Source organism: Ictidomys tridecemlineatus, chromosome 9, assembly GCF_052094955.1.
Source record: "Ictidomys tridecemlineatus isolate mIctTri1 chromosome 9, mIctTri1.hap1, whole genome shotgun sequence".
NCBI lineage: Eukaryota > Metazoa > Chordata > Mammalia > Rodentia > Sciuridae > Ictidomys > Ictidomys tridecemlineatus.
Window position 1 is genome coordinate 121,569,277 of NC_135485.1, and position 24,506 is coordinate 121,593,782.

Sequence of the window (24,506 nt, forward strand, 5' to 3'; positions counted from 1 at the left end):
CTTACGTGTTTGAGCATCGACATAACTTTCATTCCTTCTGCAACAGACTTTAAGGGAGTTCACGTGCAGAAACTCAACTTCCGAAACTAGGTCTTCCTGAAAACAGAGACAACAATAACGTACAGAACTGCCCCTCATATTTCCTTTTGTAACCAGGCAGGGCTATGTGATGACTAACTGCTGATGACAACACATTTTGGTTTGTTGACATAAGCTGCAACTAAGGAAATGGTGAAGTCTTCCTGAACCAGGCAATGTCTTCCACACAGATTGTGTTCGTCCACTTTCCATTATGGTAACAAAATACCTGATATAATAGACTTTAAAAGAGGAAACACCTGTAATCCCAGTGGCTCTGGAGGCTGAGTCAGGAGACTTGAAAGTTCAAAGCCAGCCTCAGCAATGGTGAAGCACTTAGCACCTCAGTGAGACCCTGTCTCTAAGTAAAATACAAAATAGGGCTTGGGAATGTGGCTCAGTGGTTGAGTGCCCCTGAGTTCAGTCCCTGAACCAAAAATAAAAAGAGAGAGAGAAAGAAAATTATATGCAAAACTACAATTTTGGAGGTTTCAGACCTACTGCTTTTGGGTCTGTGGCAAGGCAGCACATGATGTCAGGAGCATGTGATGGAGCAGAGCAGCTTATCTCATGATGACCAGGAAGCAAAGAGCAGAAAAGGAGAGGTCTGAGCTCCCAATATCCCCTTCAAGGACTCACCCCCAATGACCTCACTTCCTTATACTAAGCCCCACCTTTTAAAGGTTCCACCACCTCTCAATAGCACCATATTCAGGTGGCCAAGACTTTAACCTGTGGGCTGTGGGCTATGGGAATGGGAGACATTCTAGATCCAAACATTTGGAACATCCTTTTTATTTCTGTGTGTGTGTGTCTAGGAGTCATATTCTGCCACTGCCTCCAGGAACTCTTTCTTGAACTCTCAGTAAGGGTGCATGGCTGCCCTCTACCCTCCCCCCCAAGCTCTAAGTTTCCCCTTTTTGGCCAGTCCAAGGCTCACTTTCCAGACTTCTCACTAGGTGGCAAGCTCCACGTGAGCAGAAACCTTGTTCAATGTAATATTCTCAGCCATGGCCCACTGTTCCGCACAAAGCAGGCACCCAAAAGTACACATTGACTAAGTTGATGAATAGATTTACAGAGGCAAGGAGAAGCAAGGTGACAGAAAAGTTTAGACTTTCTGAAATAAGAAAGAGGGAGTCATAGAAGTTTTTGAGCAACAGGATAAAATGATCAAAGCTGAGCTTTTTTATTGTTCTGGTTTGCTTTATGAGTCTTATTAGGTCTTTGGAATAAAATGAAGTTCAGAAACCAGGGTTCTGAAGCCAACTAAAGCAATAATACAAGTAAAAGCAATAAATGCCTAATCTAGGGTTATAGGAGTTAAAATGAAATTGTATTTAGAAAAGCAAACAACAAGACTTCCTTAAAACCCATTCTGAAGGCTGAATGTAACTGGACACATCAAGATCTTTCTGTCTACTTCAAGAGTCTACAGTCCAATATGAAGAGGTGACAAGGTAACAGCTGTGCTATATGATGTTTCTGACTTCTTTCCTAAAAGTTATTTGCCCTGTCTTCTTCATTTTATATATCCTATAAACTGAATATCATGCCTTTACCAAGGCAGGTACTGATTGACCAGATAAATGGATTTACAAGTCCTCTTTTATTGCTTTACAAATAAAAAGTAGGCAGTATACAACTATATACACATATAGTTGGGCAGGAGCATTTCAGGTTCGAAGCCAGCATCAGCAGCTTAGTGAGGCCCTAAGCAATTTAGTGATACCCTGTCTCAAAATATAAAAATTTTTAAAAAGGGCTGGGGATATGGCTCAGGGATGGATCGCCCCTGGGTTCAATCCTTGGTCCCCCCCCCAAAAAAAATCAGATATATAATTATATGTATACATATACATATATGATTATGCCTATATTGTTGTTTCCTTTAATGTCTTTTTCAATATACAAAAGTTATAATAATCATATAGAATTAAATCTTTTCCTTGAATTTCTCTAATCAAATGTTAATCTCCTGTTAATAATCCTTTCTCCAAATCTTTTTCTATCTGACTTATTAATGATATGCATTTTCTTCCTAAAGATATTATTATCCAAACAGATTTCATCAAAGAAGATACGAAATGGCCAGTAAGCACATTAAAAGACCCCAAACATTTTTAGCAATGCAAATCAGGAAAATGCAAATCAAAATTATAAGACAATACCACTTCACATCCACTAGGATAGCTTTCATCAAAAAGAAAGATAACAACAGATATCAACAAGGATGTGGAGAAACTGAAACCCTCATATACTCCTTGGGAAAATAAAATATAGAGCCATTGCTTTGGAAAAGTAAGTACAAGAGTACCTCAAAAAGTCACAGATTCAGGGCTGTGGATGTGGCTCAGTGATTAAGCACCTGGGTTCAATCCCCAGTACCAAAAAATAAAAAAGCTAAATATTCAGTTACCTTTTGACCCAGCAATGTAACTCCTAGGTAGATGCCCAAAAGAAATATAAATACATATCCACAACAAACAATAACAAAAACTTACACACAAATTTGTATAGCAGTATTGTGTAGTCAAAAGGTGAAAATAAATGTCCATCAACTGATAAATGGGTAAACAAAATGTGGTCATACAGTCCATACAATGAAGTATTATGTCACTATAAAAATAGAATGAGTACTGATAAATGTACAACACGGATAAATGTAGAAGCTTATGCTAAATAAAAAAACAATAAAGTCAGTCATAAAAGACCACATTATGGATTCCTTTTATCTGACTTATCTATGAAAGGTAATCTATAAAGTCAGAAAGTAGATTAGTGGTTGAAGAAAGGGGGAGACCAAGGAGGGTGATGGTTAAAGGGTATGGGATTTCTTTTGAAAATAATAAAAATGTTCTAAATTTTTTTAAATATATATATTTTTTTTAGTTGTCAATGGACCTTTTATTTATTTTTTTAATGCACTGTTGAAAATCGAACCCAGTGCCTCACACATGCTAGGCAGGTACTCTACCACTGAGCCACCACCCCAGCCCAATGTTCTAAAATTAATTGTGGTAATGATTGTATATCTCCATAAATACACTAAAAAAATCATTGAACTGTACACTTTAAGTGAATGGATTGTTTGGTGTGTGATTTATATAACAGCAAAGGTGTTACAAAAATATTGTTAAGGTAGCTGTCTCTTTTTTAGAGCATTATAAAGAGTCATTGGGTCCATCCCCACAAAATCATACGTGCATGGAATTTGACTTTGATTCACATTGACCCCTGTCCCCTTCCCTCCTCCTTCCCCCATTCTCTTTTCTGTACTCTACTGGTCTTCCTTTGGCTCATCTATTTACTTATTTTTGATTGGTTCTTTCTACTTGTACATAAATGTGAAATTCCATTTAGTATATTTACATATGCACATAACATGATTTTTTTTAAGAATTCATTCCACATCTCTTCCTCTTTCCCATCCTTCCTCAATCTCCTCCTCCTACTCTACTAATCTTCTCTATATCTTTATGATATCCCATCTCCCCCTACTCTTTCCTTCATTTTGCTCTAGCTTCCACATATGAGAGAAAATACTTCACCCTTGATTTTCTGAGTCTGGCTTATTTCACTTAGCATGCTCTCTGTTTCCATCCATTTACCACCAAATGCCATAATTTCATTCTTATTTATGGTTGCGTAAAACTGCATCATGTATATATATACCACAATTTCTTAATTCATTCATCTAATTTTTTTAATTTTTTACTTTTAGTTGTAGATGGACACAATACCTTCATTTCAATTATTTATTTATTTTTAATGTGGTGCTGTGTTTCAAACCCAGTGCCTTAAGTGTGATAGGCAAGTGCTCTCCCACTGAGCCATAACCCCAGCCCAATTCATTCATCTTTTGACAGGCATCTGGATTGATTCCATGATTTGCTATTGTGAATTATGCTGCTATAAACATGGAGGTGGCTGTATCACTATATTATGCTGATCTTATTTCTTTGGGATAGATACCAAGGAGTGGGGCAACTAGGTCATATGGTGGTTCCATTCCTAGTTTTTTGAGGAATCCCCAAACTGCTTTCCAAAATGGTTGTACTTGTCTGCAGTACCACCAACAATGTACAAGTAAATAAACCATTTTCCCCACATCCAGGCCAGAATTTATTATTATTTATGTTCTTAATAGTTGCCACTTTCTGACTGGAGTGAGATGAAATCTTAGTGTGTCTTTGATTCCCATCTCCCTGATGGCTAGAGATGCTGAACATTTTCTCACATATTTGTTGGCCATTTGTGTTCCTTCTTTTGAGAAGTTTCTGTTTAGTGTTCTGGCCACTTATCAATTGGGTAATTTGTTTTTCAGGTGTTAAGGTTTTTTTAATACTTTACATATTCTGGACATTAGTCCCCTGTCAGAGGAGTAGCTGGCCAAGATTTTCTCCCATTCTGTAGGCTCTCTCTTCACACTCTTAAACATTTCCTTTGCTGTGCAGAAATTTTTAATTTGATAGCATCCCATAAATTATCTCTTTTGTGTGCTTGTTTATATGGACAAAAGGAAAAGAGAAAATAGGGGAAAACCATTTTCAGTGGTGGGAGGTAGGGCATGTTTACACTAACTGATAGTTCAGGAAACAATTCTGGAAAGGATGCATTCAGTATTAATCAGGAGCACTTTGAATACCACAGAAGTGTTTCTTTCTTGCCTCCACTTGTTTCAAACTTTGAATTAAATTTAACTTTGTTTCACTTTACTGAATTTTGGTTCACCCATTTTGATCAAGAGGAAATAAGACAGAGAAATGACAGAGAAAATGTGGCTGGTCTAATTAAGAAAACATTGAGATAAAAATTCTTTCCTAGGGGGGAATGTTAAACTGAAAGATAACTCAATTCTTCCTTTCCTGATATCCCATCCAAACTCCATTTTCTCATGTGCAGAATATGGAAGAGAGTATGTAATTAGATGCTCCTGAACTTCCTCCTAATTCCAAAATTCTATGACTATTTTACAGAATTAAATCATAATATATATATAAATTTAAAATGTATAATATCATTAGCCATCAGGGAAATATAAATCAAAACAAAAAATGAGATATTATTGATTATCTCATCCCAGTTAGAATGACTATTATCAAAAAAAAATTGCAAATTCTGACAAGGATGTGTAGAAAAAGGAACTCATAAACACTGTTGGTGGGAATTACGATTAGCATAGTCATTAAGGAAAACAGTATGGAGGTTCATTAAAAGTGGCGTGGGGGTGGGGGGGGGGACTTGAACTACCATACATGGTCCAATTACCTCACTTCTGGGTATATATCCAGAGTGAATGATATCATCACGCCAAAGAGAAAACATCACACCAGTGTTCATTGTGGCACTATTCACAAAAGCTAAGATACAGAATCAGCTTAGGTACCCATCATTAGATTAATAGATAAAGAAGGTATGGTATACATGCACAGTGGAATACTATTCAGCCACAAAGAAAGAATGAAATCCTGTCATTTGCAACAAAATGGATGGAACTGAAGTATATTATGTTAAGTGAAACAAGTCAGACACCAAGAGACAAGTACCACGTGTTCTCTCTCAAAAATGGAAGATAAAAATAGTCACACGTATAGAATAGTGACAAGTAGATTCTGGGAAAGTTGGTGGGAGGAGTGTGGGTAAAAGGAGACTGGATTTGTCACTGTATGCATAAGTTGAAATACCACACTGAACCCCATTGGTATTTACCATCAATACAAGAATGAAATTATGGGGCTGGAGATGTGGCTCAAGTGATAAGTAGCATGCTCACCTAGCATGCATGAGGCACTGGGTTCAATTCCCAGCACCACATAAAAATAAAAATAAACATATTTAAAAAAAAACAAAAAAAGAATGAAATTATGGCATTTGCAGGTAAATGGATGGAGTTGGAGGATATCATGCTAAGTGAATTAAGCCCATCACAAAAAACAAAGTCCAAATGGTTTCTCTGATATGCGGATTCTGATCCATAATTCAGGGGGTAGGAGGTTTGGGAAGAATGGAAGGACTTTGGATTTGGCAGAGGGGAGTGAGGGAAGGAGAGGAGGTATCAGCATGGGAAGGATGGTGGAATGAGATGGACATTATTCCCCTATGCACATATCTGATTGCATGGATAATGTGACTGCATCATGTACAGCCAGAGAAAAATTAAGTTGTGCTCCATTTATGTGCAATGAATTGAAATGCATTCTGCTGTCATGTGTAACTAATTAGAACAAATAAAAAATTAAAAATGAACAAATAAGATATTTTAAAATAGAGTTATGGTCAAATCTATCAGGATTAAAAGGTAAATTTTAAGATCTATGGGGTGCTCAGATAGAGTCCTCCTCTGGGTTAGTAGACGGAAAAAGATTTCTAAGAGCCTATTGTTCACACTCTTTTACCTAAAATAGGTAAGAATGGGGAAAATTCAACTGAGTGTAACTACGGGTCCTACCACAAAAGTAATGCCAACTAAGACAAGGGTGTGTTTGGCTCAGGTGGACTCATTCCAGTTACCAGGTGAACAGCAACAATCACAAAGATTCACTCCAAAACCATCTGATCTGTTCAGGCCTACGAACGGTGATGGGCCAATTTCTTTCAAATATTATATTTTCTAATGGAATAGGGACTCCGCAAGAATTTTTTCAGGCCAAAGTAATACATTCCATTTCCCCCTTGATAAATTTAGACAAGATGGGGTATGCAGAATCGGAGAGGACTTTGGGACAAGAATGGAATGCAAATTGGCTCCACAGCCCTGGACCTGGGATGCAAACTCTCGGGTACTGGAAACCCAAAGATGTGGCAGTCCCCTGGGAAGCACCACTCTGTAACAGAAGAAGCTAGGAAAGAAATAATAAAAAAAAAAGCCTAATGAGTTACTCAGAAATTGGAAATACTGAACAGTGAGTAGCAATTCAGAGAATTTAAATTGGGGTGAAGAGAAAATGTATTTTACCTATTTCTTCTTTAAAAATCTTGTTTTGAAAGACCAAGGTATCTGGACAAGGTATTAAAATACACTAACACATTCACAATTTAACATTAGAGGTTCACTCTATCATTCTCAATCCTTCAAGAGCTAGTTTCTGCTTTTGCCCGCTATGGAATGAACAAACCAGTCGTAGGAAATGAGATGGGTTGGGTCCACTCACATTGGCTCAGACGGTTTTCCCTCTAGATCTTAGCTGGCTTTTAGAGAAGAGGCACATAAAAATTGTTTCCCTCTCCAATCTATAAATTTAATTTTATTTTACTGTCAGTAGACCTTGACATCAACTTAGCACTTCAGTATTATCCCAGAACTTGCAAAATCTCTCTGCATGGGGCAGCAAAGTGTCCTGTTTTGTGCTTTGAAAAAAAAAATTGATTTCACTTTGGAAAAATGAATAAAACAGCACAAAAAAATTGTGCACTTGTGGACAGGAACAGGAAATGTGCAGGGGGTGGGCAGGAGAAATTTATTGGCCAGTTGTTTTAAGAAAACGTCAAGCCTTATTCAAAATTTCTTAAATGAGCTTTGATAAGATTTGACTCATAGTATAGGACATATAAGGAATGAGGAACTCATGTTTCTGATTTTAAAAAAATGTGACTAGTTCAAGCAATCTGTATTTAAGGCAATAAATTAAATAGAAGCCCACCAAAGTATGCAGACTCAATCTGAATTTCCAAAAACTTCTGCAAATAACAATCAGTTTACAAATTTTTTCAAATGGCAATGTGAGCCCCTTGGAAGCCAATCGGTATGCTATCCTACATTTTCCTAGCAAGGATATCTATATTATACCATTACATTTCTCCTACCTGACTTAAATTAGATACAGTGAGTAGAATTTATGACAAAGATACTTCAAAGGAATTCAAACATTCAATGCATCTATAGGAGAAGAAAAGAAAATCATATATAGTTTAAAGAAGAATAAACAATTCTCAGATAAACTCGCCTATTTCTGTTTACAAATACACTAATAAAATGCATACTCTGAAAAACCCTAAAAGGAAACCTACTAAAATCGGGGGGGGGGGGGAGGGGGAGAACCAAGAATCACTGATAACCATGGTACCTTAAGGAAAAAGGAATTTTCATTAGGTCCTACTAAGTGTCAGCTACCTTGATATATTATATGGCTCAATCCCTTCTATGAATTGAGACCTATGTGTTAACTCCCTATATCCCAGTGGAGGATAAGGAGACCAAGCACTTTGTCCAAGGTCAACCCAACTAGTAAAGTGAGTCAGCTTCCTTGATTTGTTTGTGTTTGTTTCTGTTTTTGAGACAGGGTCTCTGTTGTCCAAGCTGACCTTGAACTCCTGGGCCAAGTGATCCTCCTGCCTCAGCCTCCCAGGTAGCTGGGATTATAGGCGTGTGCCTCTACATCTGGTGCTGATCCAGATTTTGAACTCAAGTCTGCGTGGCTTCAGAGACCACTAAAAATAATCTACAAAAATGTCATGTATTAGTAGACCTAAATACTTGGCCACGTATTGGATTCACTTGACAAGTTTTAAAAAATACTAATAACTGGGCCACAGCTTTGGAGATTTTTATTCAATTGGTCTGGGATGCAGGCTGGGTATTTTTTTTAAAAACTCCCCAGGAGGCTCCTTTGCTGCTGAGGCTGAGGCTCCAGGAACGCATGAGAGGACGTGTGAGTACATGGGTGGTTGAGAGGGTCGAGGCAATACCTGCTGGTATGTGGGGACCCACCCTCTTCCTTCCTCTCATGAAACAGACCCCTTGCATTAAGTGGTATCTAGACTCCGCTGTGAAGAATAGAAAGTTTGGAAACCAGAGACAGGGTGCCAGAAGAGGAGGAAGTGCCCTAAACCAAGGCAAGGTCATCAAAAAGAAGCAGGAGTATGCTAGGTATTTCAAACTTGATTGGAGCCATGTCTTGTGGGACATGAGGGGCTACGGTGGGCCGAACCTGTGAGGCAGGTCCAGAGATGGGGGTCTGCAGGCAGTTAAGTTCAGAGCTGATTTCAGAATCCATAAGAAGTTACTGGTGAGGTCTGAGGCTGGAAGCGTGGTGCTCCACATAACTGTCGCTCTGCGACTGGAAATGTGGGAACACTTCTGCAACATTTTTGCTTAGATTGAAGGGGGAGTGCCTGCAGAGAGAGGGCAGTGAGGCCCATCAGGCAGTGATGGAGTGGGGAAGGCAGAGGTCAGGGGCAGCGCACCAGGACCCTAGCAGAGGGCCGAAGAGATCCCAGGTGCCCTGAGGGTGGGGGGGAGTGACACGACTTAATTGGAGGGTCAGAGACAAGGGGCGAAAGGGATCAAAGGTGGCCTTGAGATTTCACACTCGGTGGGAGCTCGGGAGGAGGAATCAGGTTCCAGAGGGCGTGTGCTGAATTCCATTTCCCATACATTCAGCTTAAGCCACGGTCATGTCATCAACTGTCACAGGAAATGTCCTGGGACAAGTCTGAAGTTAGGAACTGGAGCACGAAAGACTATTTCAAGGTAGAAGTCAAGACTCGGGCCTCGCATTGTCACCATCATGGGTCATTAGAGAGGATCATGGCTGAGCTCTCTGGGGGACAGAAGAAAGACAAAGAAGCACCTCTGCCCATGCTTGAGGGGCCCGTGGAAAAGACAATCACACACAGAAAGGGGCCAGGACAGCCTGTGTTTCACTCAAGGAGGAAAAAGATCCCAAGGGTGGGGGATGATCGAGTTGCACAAAATAACCACAGCGGAAGGCAGGAAATAAAAACCTAGGTGCTGCCCATTACAATTCATTGGCGACCGAAAGAGAAGAAGGTAGCTATTGCACCCATCCACCGTGACGTACAAGCAAGACCACAGCAAGTAGAGGGCGGTGGCGAGAAAGTGGAGGGGGAAGCAGATTCCACTGGCTCAGGCGGTGGGCACTGAAGGAAAGAGGGGAAGAGCTGGGGAGAGCGTGGGCGTCAGCTGAACCCGGGTAAAGGAGAACTGAGAACGTGCACACGCCCAGGAGTTAGAGGTCACCAGGGACACTGTCCATGCTGGAACCGGGGAGAGTGAGAAGGTCAAAAGAAGACAGGTCAAAATGCAACCAGACGGGAGGACAGCAAGATGGTCCCCAAAAAGGACAGATGAGCTTTTTCTTGGCCACAGAAGGAAAGAAGGTAGGATTCATTGAACCCCCTCAAAAAAGATGCAAAGGAAAAAAATGTGGGCACCCGAGAGCATGATGGTCTAGATTTTCTGAGCAAAGCAGAAAACAAGGTACCTCCACTGGGGAGGTGGGGAAAGAGGAGGACCCAGAAGACAGGAGGAAAGCCTGCGATAAGCAGGGGTGGAGCTGGATTTTGAGCTGCAGGCCACCGAGTGGGGACACTTGTCTGGACTCCTTGATGCCAAGAGAGACCACCTGAAATAATCCAGGGACTAGACATCCTCAGACTTAAAATGATCACCTTCTAAGTGCTACCACTCAGAAACAATCTGAGCTCCTGTTTACAGCAGGATCCCGAACCCAAGAAGTCTCCAAACAGAAAGTCCTTCCCAGCTTTCATTTAGGGTTTCAGGAGGGCTTCCAAAGCCTGCAGACCTCAGCCCACCCAGCTCAACCCGCGCTCCCCAGTCGAGCTTCACTGCTATTGAGCTTCACGTGCAGATCTCCCTGGGCCCCAGCAGACAGATGCTCAACTCCACCTGTGTCCTTGAACCGGTCACACAGTGTCGCCTTCTCAACTGGAAAATGAAGGGTGATGACAAAGCCAAGCTGCCTCTGGGACAAAGGGCTGGCGAGGATTAAATAAGCCAATGGCTGAGCAATTTGCAGTTATGAAGCTACAGAAGGGCTTAGTGATCTTCACCGCCTGGCTGAGCACAGTGCACTTCCACAAACACAAAGGCCACATGCAGACCTTCCCAGGTGCCAAAGGCCTGCAGAGAGCTGGCCAAATGAAGCAGAATCCGAAGACAAAAGGAAATCCCTCCACAAAACAAGGCAGGAGGAAAAGGGAGACGTAGAGGAAAGGGATTGGGGGGTTAGAGGGTCATGGAGAATTTCGGCCTCTGAAATGCTCCTGGACAAAGAAGTCATTTCATGTTTCTCTTTGGGTTACGACACCCAAGGGCACACACTGAAGGCGGCATGTTGCTCTTGCAGCCATCTAGGAAACCTATCTGATGGGAAGGGACAGGTCTCTGATAAGCTTTTCTTTCCCAATAAAACCAACCTTTTCAAGGTGTCTATGAAGAATTTCGCTTGCAGAGAAACTTCCTCCAGTCGAACAAGCGAAGCAAGCAAGGCCTCAAGCACGGCAGGTGGACAGCTTCCTTTTTCTACTCAACAGGAGGCTTGCTCCCCACTAAGTTCTTTATAAATTGGAGAGTTTTTAGTTTTTGAAAATATTTCTGCACAAAACTTTTTAACAGAAACTTGTCCCTCCTTGTCCCTACTCTGCAGTGCGAGGTAATGAGCAGCACAGGGGCATTCTATAGATACACTCTTCTTGGAGCTTGGCCACACTCAAACTTGCAGCATAACCTAGGGATGCCCAAGGCTCCAGTTTGAAGGTCCTGGAAGAACACTTCAGGGTCCAGGTGGGCTAACTCTGTAGCCCTGGATATCCATTCTCTCTGATCTCTGCTGTTTCTAAGAGGCTTCAAGAAGTCAGATCTGGTAGGACTCTTTCATATGTTCAGAGATGAGCAACTGTATGACCAGCCTGGCCTTGTGCCCTCACTGCCCTTTCCGTCACATGGTGCTGGGCTTCCTAAGCTCCAGTGCCGTTGCTGTGGGTTGGTGAGGCCACCACTTCCTGCCTGTGCCCTGCTCTTGGCCAAGGCTTCAGCCCTCACTATTGCCAGCCTCAGACTATCCTCACAGCCTCCACTTCTGAGGGCCAATGCACCCCTCTCCATTTGATGTGGGAAACATCTCTTTTAATGTCTACTTCCTTCCAAGGAGTGAAGGTTTCTTTCTGTTGTGGGCTCAAGGGCTCATTATTTTACTTCTTTCTCCCAGGTGGCCCTTCTTCACAGAGCACATGGGGGTGGGAAGGAGGGCTCCTGCTCTGCATCCTGGATCCCCAGTGCCCTCCTGGCATCAGGTGCAGACTTGGTCTGACTCATTCTTTCCAGCTCCATGTCGTTTATGGTGATTTGCTTCCAGGGGCCCTGTTCTCTATCTTCCCTAAACCAGGTTTCACTGGAGGAGGAGAAACTGTCACAGAGACCGGCATGTCAGGATGGGTCTGGACATCAGTTGTGGATAAGATTTCACTCTTGCCGGGCTTGGTGGCACATACCTGTGATCCCAGCAGCTTGGGAGGCTGAAGCAGGAGGATGGCAACTTCAAAGCCAGCCTCAGCCACTTTGCAAGGCACTAAGCAACTCCCTGAGACCCTGTCTCTAAATGAAATACAAAACTGGGCTGGAGATGTGACTCAGTGGCCAAGTGCCCCTGAGTTCAATCCCTGGTACCAAAAAAAAAAAAAGAAATTTTTTAATTCTTTCTTGAGGATCTTCTGTAACTCAGGCCTGAAGTTTCTTAGGAAGATAACAGAAAAATAACACCTGCCTGGAATCCCTCCTTGAGGTCCAGTTTTCCCCTAGAAAATTCACATTCTTGCCAGAAAATCAGGAAACTAATTAAAAAATTTAACTCTTTGTCCTTCCACATTAAAGTTTAAAAAAAAAATCTATCACCCTGCAGAAAGTCTAATTGTTGCATTGAATTTTATTTTTTTTTCTTTTCTCCCCTTTAGGGCTTAGAATCAAACCCAGGGTCCTTCTCCTGCTAAGCACATATCATGCACTAAGCTATAGCCCAAGCCCGAATTATCCATTTTTAATGGAATCCTCTACACTAGAGATTACCTCTTAAGTAAAAAAAAAAAAAAAAAAAAAAAAAAATCCAAATAAATGAATATGCTTCCAAACTACAGATGGTGTGCTATTTTGCATCATCCAGAAATTCTCACAGAAGATACATCTGGTTTGACATTTAATCCCCACTGATGACAGTGGGGATTTTTGGCTCTTTCTCTATCATTGACCAATATTTTATATAAACTTCAACTGTGAACCTAGACCCAGTAAATCAGCTGTGTCTTTTTGCAGAGCTGGCAAGTTTTGACAGAGACAAATCAGGAGCAGAGGCACTCCTGACAATCTCCCTCTAGATATATGCCCCAACCTTCTCTACTACCAAGTCTCTCTGGACGATGCTGAATCACTGTTGCTCACAGAGGCGATTCAGAGGGCAGCGCGTTCTGCCTGCCTTGAGCATCCTACCTGCCTCGGAAACCACCAGCTCTCTGGGTACCTCCTCAGCTAACAGCCTCCACACGTTACCTGTGAAATATGTGGCCCTTCCCTGGTGGTCCCCAGGCCATTGTCCACATTGGCACCTCCAACCACATGGGGGAAACGTGTCTGAATCTTCCACCTCTCCCTTTCTCTGCCTCTTCATTCTCCGTGTCATCCCCTAGTCTGCAGGTCACAAGGGACCTCCTCCTGTCAAATATATTCTCAGCAAAGCTTCAGGATAAGTCATCTGCACGTGAAGACTGAAGTGTAAGGGACTGACAGGTCTCACTTTTCCCTAATGACATGAATGACCATTAAGCCCCTGTGTGCCTTTAGCTGAAGGTACGACCATTCAGACACCTGCCAGTCTTTCACTCTCTCTGCAATAAACTCTCAATCTCTTCAACTGTTTTCCCAATCTCTAGATCTGACCCCATTACACCCCTCCCCCACCTGTCCCACCTGCCCCACTCATCTTAGTTTTTAATATCTAACCAACTTCACCTTTTATTTTCTGACGGTTACTATATTTGCCCCCCCATCACTATCTCCCAATCCTAAAACATGGCTTCATCTGCTCCCAATAAATTGTACTCTCCAGCTCCTCCTCTAACTTTAAGCAAAATTGTTAAACTTTCTAGGAAAGCTCTTGTTCGTGACCTCTCGAAAGAGAACAAAAGCTATGTCTTCTAAAGTGAGTGCATAGATCGTGCCTCTATCACTGAAAACAGCAAAGGAGAAAAGATAAAGTAGCTGTTGATTCTTGGTCAAGCAAACCAAGTCTGTGTGTTTCTGTACAAGTCTGGAGCATACGATCAAATTAGTTAGCCAAAAGATTACTAGGTTTAACATATGAAGAGCTCATTTTTAAAATTGGTCATTTCCAACAGGAAAAGGCAAAAGTTACATAAAGAAACCATATAGAAAGCAGAAATGTAATAGGTTTCAAAAATGGGGAAATCTTCACCCACACCTAAGTAAAGTTCCAATGAAATGAACACTTTTCAAGTACAAAACCAGAGAAAAAGCAATAATATCCAAAGTGCAGAAGGGTAGAATGAAAGATACCTTTGGAGAGTGCTTTGGTAAAACGAATAGCCTTTGAATGCAAAAAAAATCTAGAAAGTTCCACCTAGGTTCATCCTCAGCTGCTTCTTGATGTCTCTCTCCTTCTCATTGGCTAGGCAAATCCTTTTGGTTGAGGTAGGGGTGCTGGATATCAAACCCAAGGTCTCACACATGCTAAGTAAGCACTCTACCACTGATCTACATCCCCAACCCAAAACATCAACTTGAAGAATAATAAGTAATTCTAGTTCAAGTTTATGAATTGAACACATACAAATTTGCCTTCTCTGTCAATGAAATGTAGTAGGAACTATCCTAGAACACCTACCCCAGTTCTCCTCTCCTCCCTGGGTATTCAACTAAACTTTATTTCTCAGTTTCTCTTGATGAGTCCAGTCAACAAATGTAGGCAGATATGATGTAATATACTTCAACTTCTCTCTGTAAACTGGTTTCCATGTCTCCCTCTTGTTCTTTCTCACTCTGTCTTTATCTTTATCTCTATCTCTCCCCTGCCTGCAAGGCTGAAAGAGAAGGATCATAGCCTTGAGGAGAACTGGCCAGAAGAGCTGCCCAGTCAGGAACATAAGATGGGACTTTGCATGAGGCAGAAATACACTTTTAGTGTATTAAGCCACCAATATTACAGGGTTTATTTGTTACTGCAGCATAGTCTCACCTATCCTGACTAATCCACCAAGTCCCTAGTGAAAGTAAATAAACTCATATAGACATAAACCAATAAACTCATTTTGAAAATGAGAAAGATGAAAGGCAATTCAATAACAGACACAGCAGAGATACCTGCAGCCCCACTACGTGCAGGATTGAGTGGAGGTGGGAAATGACTTTTCCAGAAGAAATCTACAAATGACATCAAGAAGGGAGATGCATGTGAGAAACGGAACTGAAAACAAGAATTCATTGGATGTCTATCCATGGAAAAGTTGGGCCAGTGACCCTGCTCAGAGAGCAATAGGTAAGCCAGTGTTCCACTTATGGGAACAAAATGTATCTATATTTTATAGAGAGCAGGAAAAATAGGAGGCTCTAGGAGAAATGATCCAATGGATTTCCTTAAAGAGAAAATGGAACATAGGAAATTATTAGAGAAATAATGATCAAATTTTCCCAGACCAGAAGAAAGTCTTCTGATGCTTAGGGCCATGGAGTATACTGCACAGGAATTTTTAAGTGGCCTGTTTGGGCTCAGTCTCATAAAATTTTAGAATAGCAAAGAGCAAATAAAGGTAAGTTCAAAGACAATGTTATATGCACACTATCTGGAATTATTGAGGTGGCCACTAACAGAACTGAGAAGTAGAACAATTTTCCATAACTGCCTCCAAAAGAGGCTATTATTAGTAGGGATAGGTGGAGGGCTTGATTTTCATCATAAATCTATATTCTTTTTTAAAAAAACACAATACCTTTATTTTTTACTTATTTATTTTTATGTGGTGCTGAGGATTGAAGCCAGGGCCTGGCACATGCTAGGTGAGCGCTCTACTGCTGAGCCACAACCCCAGCCTCTTCTGTCTACTTTGTGTTTCTTTCTTTCACATGTTCCTATGATGTATTTTTGTTTAAATGTTTAAATAAAGGAAGTGCTACCTACCATCTCTCTAATCAAACTCAATTGTGCCTTATGAATGAGGGAGGGAATTACCCTTCCTTTACAAAACTATCATTTGCAGAAGCAAATCAAGATAATTAACTTCAGATTATGTACTTTTGCAACTATCCATAGGCCTCGCTCACTGGGCACGGTAGTGCATGGCTGTAATCCCAGCTGCTCAGGAGGCTGAGGCAGGAGGATCACAAGTTCAAAGGCAGCTTCAGCAACTTAGTGAGGCACTTAGCAACTCAGCAAGACCCTGTCTCTAAATAAAATATTTTAAAAAGCTGGGTATGTGGCTTAGTGGTCAAGTACATCTGGGTTCAATCCTCAGTACCCTCCTCCCAAAAAATTGACCTAGCCCTTTTTGGTTCTCTCCCTTACCCACATAAAGTCATTGGCAAGGACAAGGATAATCTGTGCCTATGTGTGGTACAGCTGCATTCAGAATCCAAACGGAAGTGATTTAAATTAGTCACCGTATTTTCCCTTCTTCAACAACTATTCATTGAGTTGAATTTAATGTATTTATACCCTGCAACTGTTCAGAGGGGAAAAAAGATTGGAAGTCACTTATAAAACAAATAACATAAAATTCATCAAAATGGGGATTTAATGCCCACTGGTAACGGGGTAATAGAACATGTGGTAACTGTGATTGCACCTGAAACCTACATTTCCTAACAACTGGGGCAAATGGGGAGTCACCAAAATTCTGGTGAAAGAAAACAGAACCAATTCTTGGGAAAGACCTTTGTACTTCTTAAAACACTTTAAGAGGGAAATATCCTGAAGATGGGGGTCACTACACAGAGGGCATTGAGAAACCTGCTTCCAGCAACATCTCAACAAACCCAGAGGAGGAACTGTCCCTTTAACTCTATTACTTATTATCCACCCACATCCCCAGCACACACCCACTCCTCAGTGCCCACCCTGATTAGAGAAGGTGAGTGACAAGTGACTCCTAGACTTGTCTAAGCATACTAACCAACGTCTGCTTGTTTAAAAAAAAAAAAATCCATTTCCCAAGTTGCTTTCATAGAGATTGTGATTTGGTAAATCTGAAGAATCTCCATATCTTACACACTTCCCAGGTGAGCAGGCATGTTTGGGAAAGAGTCTTCAGCTGCAAATAAACTTGTTCCTCCTGTTGATTATACCCTAGCTGTTTCACCTCCCTCAGCCTGACCTCTTCCAGCATCCCAAAGCTGAGACTCTCTCAGAGGACAGCCTGTTCTGACATGCATTTGCAAGAAAGCATCTGAGAAGATAAGGAATGTAACATTTGTTACTTGATGGTCATAACTCGTAACTCCCCCTTCGCTTGTTCTGCAACACTAATTGCATCAGGATTGCCATGAGAATTCACTAGAGGCTCCCCATGAGATACAGCATGCACACAAATTTGATACAAACACATCTGTGCTGATGTGCACATCTTTTTATCATTAGAGATGATATGTCGGCTGCTGCAGAACTTTTTTCAAAGTCATAAGATTTCATCTATTATTTCTGAAGCAAGAGAGGAACAAATCTCCCTGGGGAAAGAGCTACATACAATGGAGCACACATTCGCTTAGCTAGACTCCCATGCTGAATTCATTGCACTTCCAAAACATTCTTGCCTGAACCACTTTTCAAGAAGGCTTTGAGCTACAGAGAACACAAACCCCTTCCATTCACATGGAAATCAGAAAAGGTGCCAGATTTCCCCCACAGGGTGCTGTTTCTCTCCTGCTATTCATGAGAAATGGGGTCCAAGATGTTGCATCGCAGGGAAATTAGAGACTGAAATGGTCACAAAAGCAGAGAGATGTTGAACCTAAGGACAGTTGTGTGAGTTCCAGAACACAGTGGAAAAGCACAAGCCTGAGTCTAGGGAATGGCTCAGCTTTCTCTGCAACGGAGATCGAGAATGTTTCTCAGCTGAAAACATGACAAAAGCAACAGTGGAAAGAAACTCAAGTCGGAGCTTGATAGCATTCTCTTGTCTTGGCCAAATGTTCATTCGGACTGTCCAAATTCATAGAGAATCAAACTGTGCATTTAGCCTAAAGGTGAAGTTTGATCTATAAATAACTAAAAAGATCCATAACCACGGCTTAGGAGTGGGGGCCCTCCAAAATGCATTGTCCATTTACCCCGACATTTCAGGATTCCGTGGATGTAACGGTTTCATAAAAAGTCCCACTGGAAAGGTCAGACCGGCTATGCACATTCCAAATCGGCCTAACCAGTCAAACCCTGGCCGTCTAGAGAGGATTAAGGATTAGTTATCATTTCAATTCTATGAAAGGAGATCTATATTTCTTTTTTAGACACAAAATTCTCCCGAGGACGGTGCTTGCCAATACTCTGAAAAAAAAATAATCTCTCAAAATTCTTGCAACCCACTGTGTTATGATTTCATCTCATGAAATACAACACCTTTACATTAAACCTCATAAAACTAAACCCCCACTGGATCTCTTCCAGACTCAGAGAATAAGCAGCTCTGTTGGTGATGCTCAGAAAAGAGAAACAGCCTCTTCTCTTTGGGCTGGTTCCCACCAACGGGTCCCTTTTGCAGGGAGCAAATTTGCTTTGCTTCTACAAAATATTTACATGTGATTATTCACACACACAATACATCTTGCAAATGCTTTGTGAATGAAAGAACGTGTTCCAACATCTCAGTGTTAATTCCCCTGAAAAGGATCCTTTAAACTGAAATGTATACACATTCACTCTGGTTTTCAATCTGTGGACTTTATCTCTGGGTTTGCTGATGGGTGGTCAAAAGTATAAATATAAAGGTCAGAAAAGACAAAATACTCTTCTGGCTAAAGAGAAATTCACTAGAGTTTCCATGATATTTTTGATTCAAGAACCAGAAATAGTGGCCAGCACGGTGATGCATGCTTATAATCTCAGTGACTCAAGAGCCTACGGCAAGGGGATCCAGAGTTCAAAGCCAGCCTTAGCAACAGCGAGGCACTTAGCAACTCAGTGACACCCTGTCTCAAATAAAATACCAAAAAAAGGATGGGAGATTAGTGTTCTGTCTAACATGTGTGTGGCAAAAACTTGCTCCCAAAATGTAGGCTCTTCACCGCATTGATCATTTCTTTTGCTGAATAGAAACTTCTTAGTTTGAATCCATCCCATTTATTGATTCTTGATTTTTTTCTTGCACTTTAGGAGTCTTGTTAAGGAAGTCAGGACCTGATATTACTCAGCATCAAAATAGAATAAAATTTATGGCATTTGCTGGTAGATGGATGGAGTTGGAGAATATCATGCTAAGCGAAGTAAGCCAATCCCAAAAAACCAAAGGCAGAATGTTCTCAATGATAAGGGGATGCTGATCCATAATGGGGGGCATTGGGAAAATGGAGGAACTGTGATTGGGCAAAGGGGAGGGAGGGGACATGGGGGCAGGCAAGATGGTAGAACGAGATAGACATCATTACCTTTCACATATGGTATGACGTTACATCATATACAACCAGAGAAATGAAAAGTTGTGCTGCAATTGTGTACAATAAATCAAAATGCATTCTGCTGTCATATATATCTAATTAGAATAAATAAATAAATAAATAGGCTAGGGATGTGGCTCAGTGGTTAAGCACCCCTGGGTTCAATCCCCGGTACCAAAAAAAAAAAAGAACCAGAAATTCCTTGATGAATAAAGTGAAATATCTTCATATTACTTGCACACACATTCACACCAAGCAAATCCTCCACCTGCTCTCCTCTGTCGTGATACATTTTTCTCAATGTTTTAATTTTGGACAATGAGGGTATACTTTGATAAAGATCTCACCAGGAAATCAATCAGTGACCAGTAATGCAAAGACTGATACCTCATATATGCTTATTATTATTGTCAGAATCGCTTCCCTTCACCTACTTCAGCCTTTGCATTTGTGTCAAAGGTAGGTCAGAAATCATTAAGGAACTGTCTTTATGTGCCCCACCAAGAATATTCTACAGGAATTCCATATATATTCCCACATGCCCTTTGAAAGCATCATTTTCATGACAGGCATAAATTGATGAAATATCACCCTCGATATCATCATAGGATAAGTCTCCATAACACCCCAGCATATGCTACCTGAAAGAGAGGCTAGTTTCTTGGCCAAGGAAAACTTTTCTCTGGTTGAACAATCACATGATAGGATGGAGTTTCCATTTTACTTAGCATATAACTGTTGAATGCCAACCTTGAACTTTCAGGACGACACCAGAGTATTACTTGGGAATCATATTTGTTCCCTCCCTGTGGGATCTATTCTCAATTCTCAGTTCTAATGCATCCTCGAAAGGGGATTAGTGCAGACTTCAGATCTCCCTTCTCTTTCCTATGTATATATTTTCAAGATCATCATTCAAGATCATCAGGCCATCATCATTTCCAAGTAAAAAGTCTAGGGTGATGGGTCAGTGACATCTAGCTGCAGCTTGGGGATGCCCTTGGTCTGCTGACCCATTTCAGTTTGCCTCCCATAGCATTCAAGTTTATAAGGTGCCCACACCTCCACTGAATCTCAGAAATATATTATTAATCTATCCACAGTAGGCCCTCATACCTGTGAATCCAATCTTTCCATTACTTCCAATTAGTGGTGGTGAATGCTGTGACCTCCATGCTTCTAATGGGATTAAGGGGTCCATGTGAGCCTTTGTCCCTCAAATGACTCTGTGCGCCACAAAAGCTTAAGAGCCACACCTTACGTGTGTACGTTCAGGTTGCCAATTACCTATATTGTAAGACTTTATTCTTCAAAACACCAAAATTTTTCCCACTGGGAATTAGCATCTGCTGGACTTATGTACTGACTCCCTCTAACTGTTCTTTTATTGGGATGTCAATGAAAGACTATGTGAGGCAATAAAACGCTGGTAAAAGACCATGGGCAGTTATCATCCATTCCAGTGCCCTGTTATCAATACAAAACGGCTTGTACACATAAATAAAAACAAATACACATAAATAAAAGCATAATACACATAAATAAAAGCATATTATCTCATTCTCTTCATATGCCGCTAAAATATTTACTGATCTCCCAAAATCTGGCCATAAAGACAAGTTATAACCAAAAACCCAAAATTTATGATATACTCATCATGAAGTATGAGTCCTCAAGACTTCCTCAGTTTTCTTATCTGTAAAATAGAAAAATATGTTTTAGCAGGTTTGGGGTGATTATTAAGTAAGAACAATACCTATGAACGCCTTTTCAATTGAAGTGGCTGTTTTTGTTACTGATGTGCAGTCAAGCCCAAGGCCATTCTTTCCCAAGATCAGTTATTCATTCTACAAATATGTCCTGAGCACCTATTTAGGGTCAGGCACAATGTGATCATAGGAGGACAGTGAGACACAAAGGAAGAGGCATTTCTTTAGGGAACAGAAGGGGAAGGACATGAGAGAAGACTTTCCCAAGGAGATGAGGAAAGACATAAGCCTTAAAGGTTAAGTAAAGGCTCCTCACGTAGCCACACCCCAGCACCACCAAAGACCCAGAGCAGCAGCAAGCACGTTACGTTAGGGCAGTGGTTCTCCATGGGGCAGGGTGTGGGGTGCACTAGGGGACATTTGGCAGCGTCTAGAGACATTTCTGTTTGGCACAACCTGGGAACGAGGTGGAGGGAGGAGGTTCTAAAGGCATCTAGAGGCCAGCCATGCAACCAAGTGTCCCACAGTGCATAACATAGACCCCGACAATAACAACTTGTGTGGCCCAAAGTATTCCTCAAGGTAAGGTTGAGAAATCCTGCCTAGAGGAAAAACAGCAGAAAAGCCTCAGTGCTTATATGTGTTTTGCTTCCAGCAGAGAAGCAAACCCCAGGAATGGAGGTCCTTCCTCTCTGGAGCAGTGTCCACCTCTCAGCATGGAGACATTTAAGAAGCAAAGAGTAGCCATGTGTCTGGGACCGAGGAGCAAGGTCTGCAACGGAGTAAGCACCTGGGCACAGCAGGGAGATGCAGCTGAAGCCCTGGGAGTGGACCAGACAACCCAGAAACAATGGAGGAGTAGTGGAAATGCAAAGGGTCCTGACACAGAGGCCTGGAAACCCCACCACTAAAGAGGCTGGTGGAGGAGGGGGCATCAACCAAGGGAACAGGAGGAAAGGGAGAGAGAACTGAAGGCAATGGATGCTCAAGGAAGGACGTGTTTTCAATGAGTCAAAAACACGTCTTGGGGCTAGGGTTGTGGCTCAGTAGTGGAGCGCTCCCCTAGCATGCAGGAGACGCTGGGTTCCATCCTTAGCACCACATAAAGATATTGTGTCCACCTAAAACTCAAAAATAAATATTGTTTTTAAAAACATGTCTACAGAAAAACCTGCAGGTGATACAACTGCTTTATGCATAGCTTGCTAAAATTTGGTAGTGAGCCAGATATCTTTGGAGGTGAGCAGGTACCTAACCTGTACAAACTGGTACATCCAGACAAAGGAATAGTATCCCATGATGAAAAGAAATGAGCTATCAAGTCTGGCTCAATGGCACCCGCCTGTAATCCCAGCAGCTTGAGAAGCTGAGGCCAGTTCAAAGCCAGCTGCAGCAACTTAACAAGGGCCTAAGCAACTCAAGGGGACCCAGTCTCTAATTAAATGCAAAAAGAGAGAGAGAGAGAGAGAGAGAGGGAGAGAGAGAGAGAGAGAAAGAAAGAAAAGAGCTATCAAACTATATCAAGACATGGAGGAAGCTTAAATGCATACGGCTAAGTAAAAATAGCCAATGTGAAAGTGCTACCTCCTGTGTGATTCCAACTAAATGACATTCTGGAGAAGACAAAACTATGTAAACTAAAAAAGATCAGTAGTTGCCAAGGGCTCAAATGGAAGGAGGAAAGAGTAAGTAGAGCACAGGGGATTTTTAGAACAATAAAACTCTATATGGTACAGCCATGGTGGATATGTGACATTATACACTAGTTACAAACCATAGAACTAAGAGACCCAGAGTGAACCCTAACGTAAACTGTAGGATTTACTTAGTAATGTGTCCGTGTTAGCTCTTCAATTGTAACGAATGTACCAGACTAAAGTAAGAGGCTAATAGTAGAGGAAACTGTGTGCAGGGAAAGAAGAGGCCTGACAGAACTCTCCGTACTTCACACTGAATTGTTCTGTAAACCCAAAACTACTCTATAAACTAAAATCTATTCTTTGTTAAACAGATCAGTGTTGAGTAACTTAAATTCAATTAATATCTGTAAGCTTAAAGGTTGACGCTTTGAAAGAAGCTACATTTTACCTTAAATGCTATAAAATGAAATTTATCTTCAAGAAACCCTCCCAAGCTGGTTCATGCCTGTAATCCCAGCTACTAAGGAGGAAGCTCACAAGTTCAAGAACAGCCTGAGCAACATAACAAGACCCTATCTCAAAGCAAAATTGAAAGAGCTGGGGATATACCTCTACGGTACAGCACTAGCTTAGTATGTGCAAGGTTCTGGGTTCAATTCCCAGTACTGAAAAAGAAAGGAAAGAAGGAAGAAAGGAAGGAAGGAAGGGTGGGTTTAAAAAAGCAAAGAAATCATCTTAAAAGATGTGTGATAAACTATTACATGCCATAGAGAAGTCAATAAAAAAAAATCCAAACTGAATCTACTCAAGTTGATAATTAAAAAATTACGGCAACCTTTGACAGAACTGTTAAGTGAAACATTCAAGGATTGTACTGAGCTAGTTGTAAATTCGTGATGCAGAAATGGAGAAATTCAGTCCATTTCTTCAAGTAGCTGGACTGTGGAAGAATCAAAGAATAATGAGGAATGCAACTAGAGATTGTGGGGTAAGTGTGTTGTGGTTGTTTACCTTAACATAAAGAGAACTCGGATATGTTTATAAACAGCAGGGAAGACCTGTCGCGAAAGAAAAGACTGGAAATACAGTAAAGAAAGGCGATTACGAAAGGAACAAGATCAATGAAAGAGCCATAGCAGAGAACTGACTCAAGTCTTAGAGGAAAGAATAATCTTTTCATAATTTAATAAAGAGATTTTAAAAGATAAGGGGTAGCAAGCAATCATCAAAGGGAAGAGAGCAGCATGTGAGTCAGCTCTGCCTTACAAAATGCCTGAGATAATCAACTTATAAAGAGAAGAGGTTCATATGGGCTCATGGTTTCAGAGGTTTCAGTCACGGTCGTGTGGCCACTGGGCCTGTAGCAGAGAAGTGCATCATGGTGGGAGAATGCATGGCAGAGGAAGGGGCTCACCTCGTGGTAGCTAGGAAATGAGAGAGCAGGAAGGACTAGAGTCCCAATATGTCCTTTAAGGAAATACCTGCGATTACCTAATTTCCTTCCACTAGGCCCCAACCCTTAATGGTTCCACTACCTTCCAATAGTACCACAAACTAGGGACCAAGCCTTAAACACATGGGCCTTTGGTGGATATTCCAAATCCAAGTTTATCAAGTAGCAAAAACAGTTTTTTCTCCTTCACCATGCATGCTGGTTCTTCATCTCAGATT

General features: G+C 41.3%; 1 long non-coding RNA gene across 10 annotated transcripts in view; it reads right to left on the reverse strand.

The window, feature by feature from the left end:
* LOC144366916 (uncharacterized) overlaps nt 1-24,506 on the reverse strand; it is a 175,791-nt gene that overhangs the window by 124,796 nt on the left and 26,489 nt on the right. For 4 of the 10 annotated variants that reach the window (XR_013426115.1, XR_013426116.1, XR_013426110.1 and 1 more), the window contains 2 exons: nt 21,139-21,182; nt 6-96 (listed from right to left, as the gene is read on the reverse strand). This is a non-coding gene — a long non-coding RNA (uncharacterized LOC144366916). Of the gene's footprint in view, nt 1-5; nt 13,757-21,138; nt 21,183-24,506 lie in introns of those variants that run through there. The other 6 variants (XR_013426118.1, XR_013426112.1, XR_013426113.1 and 3 more) reach the window with 2 other exon arrangements.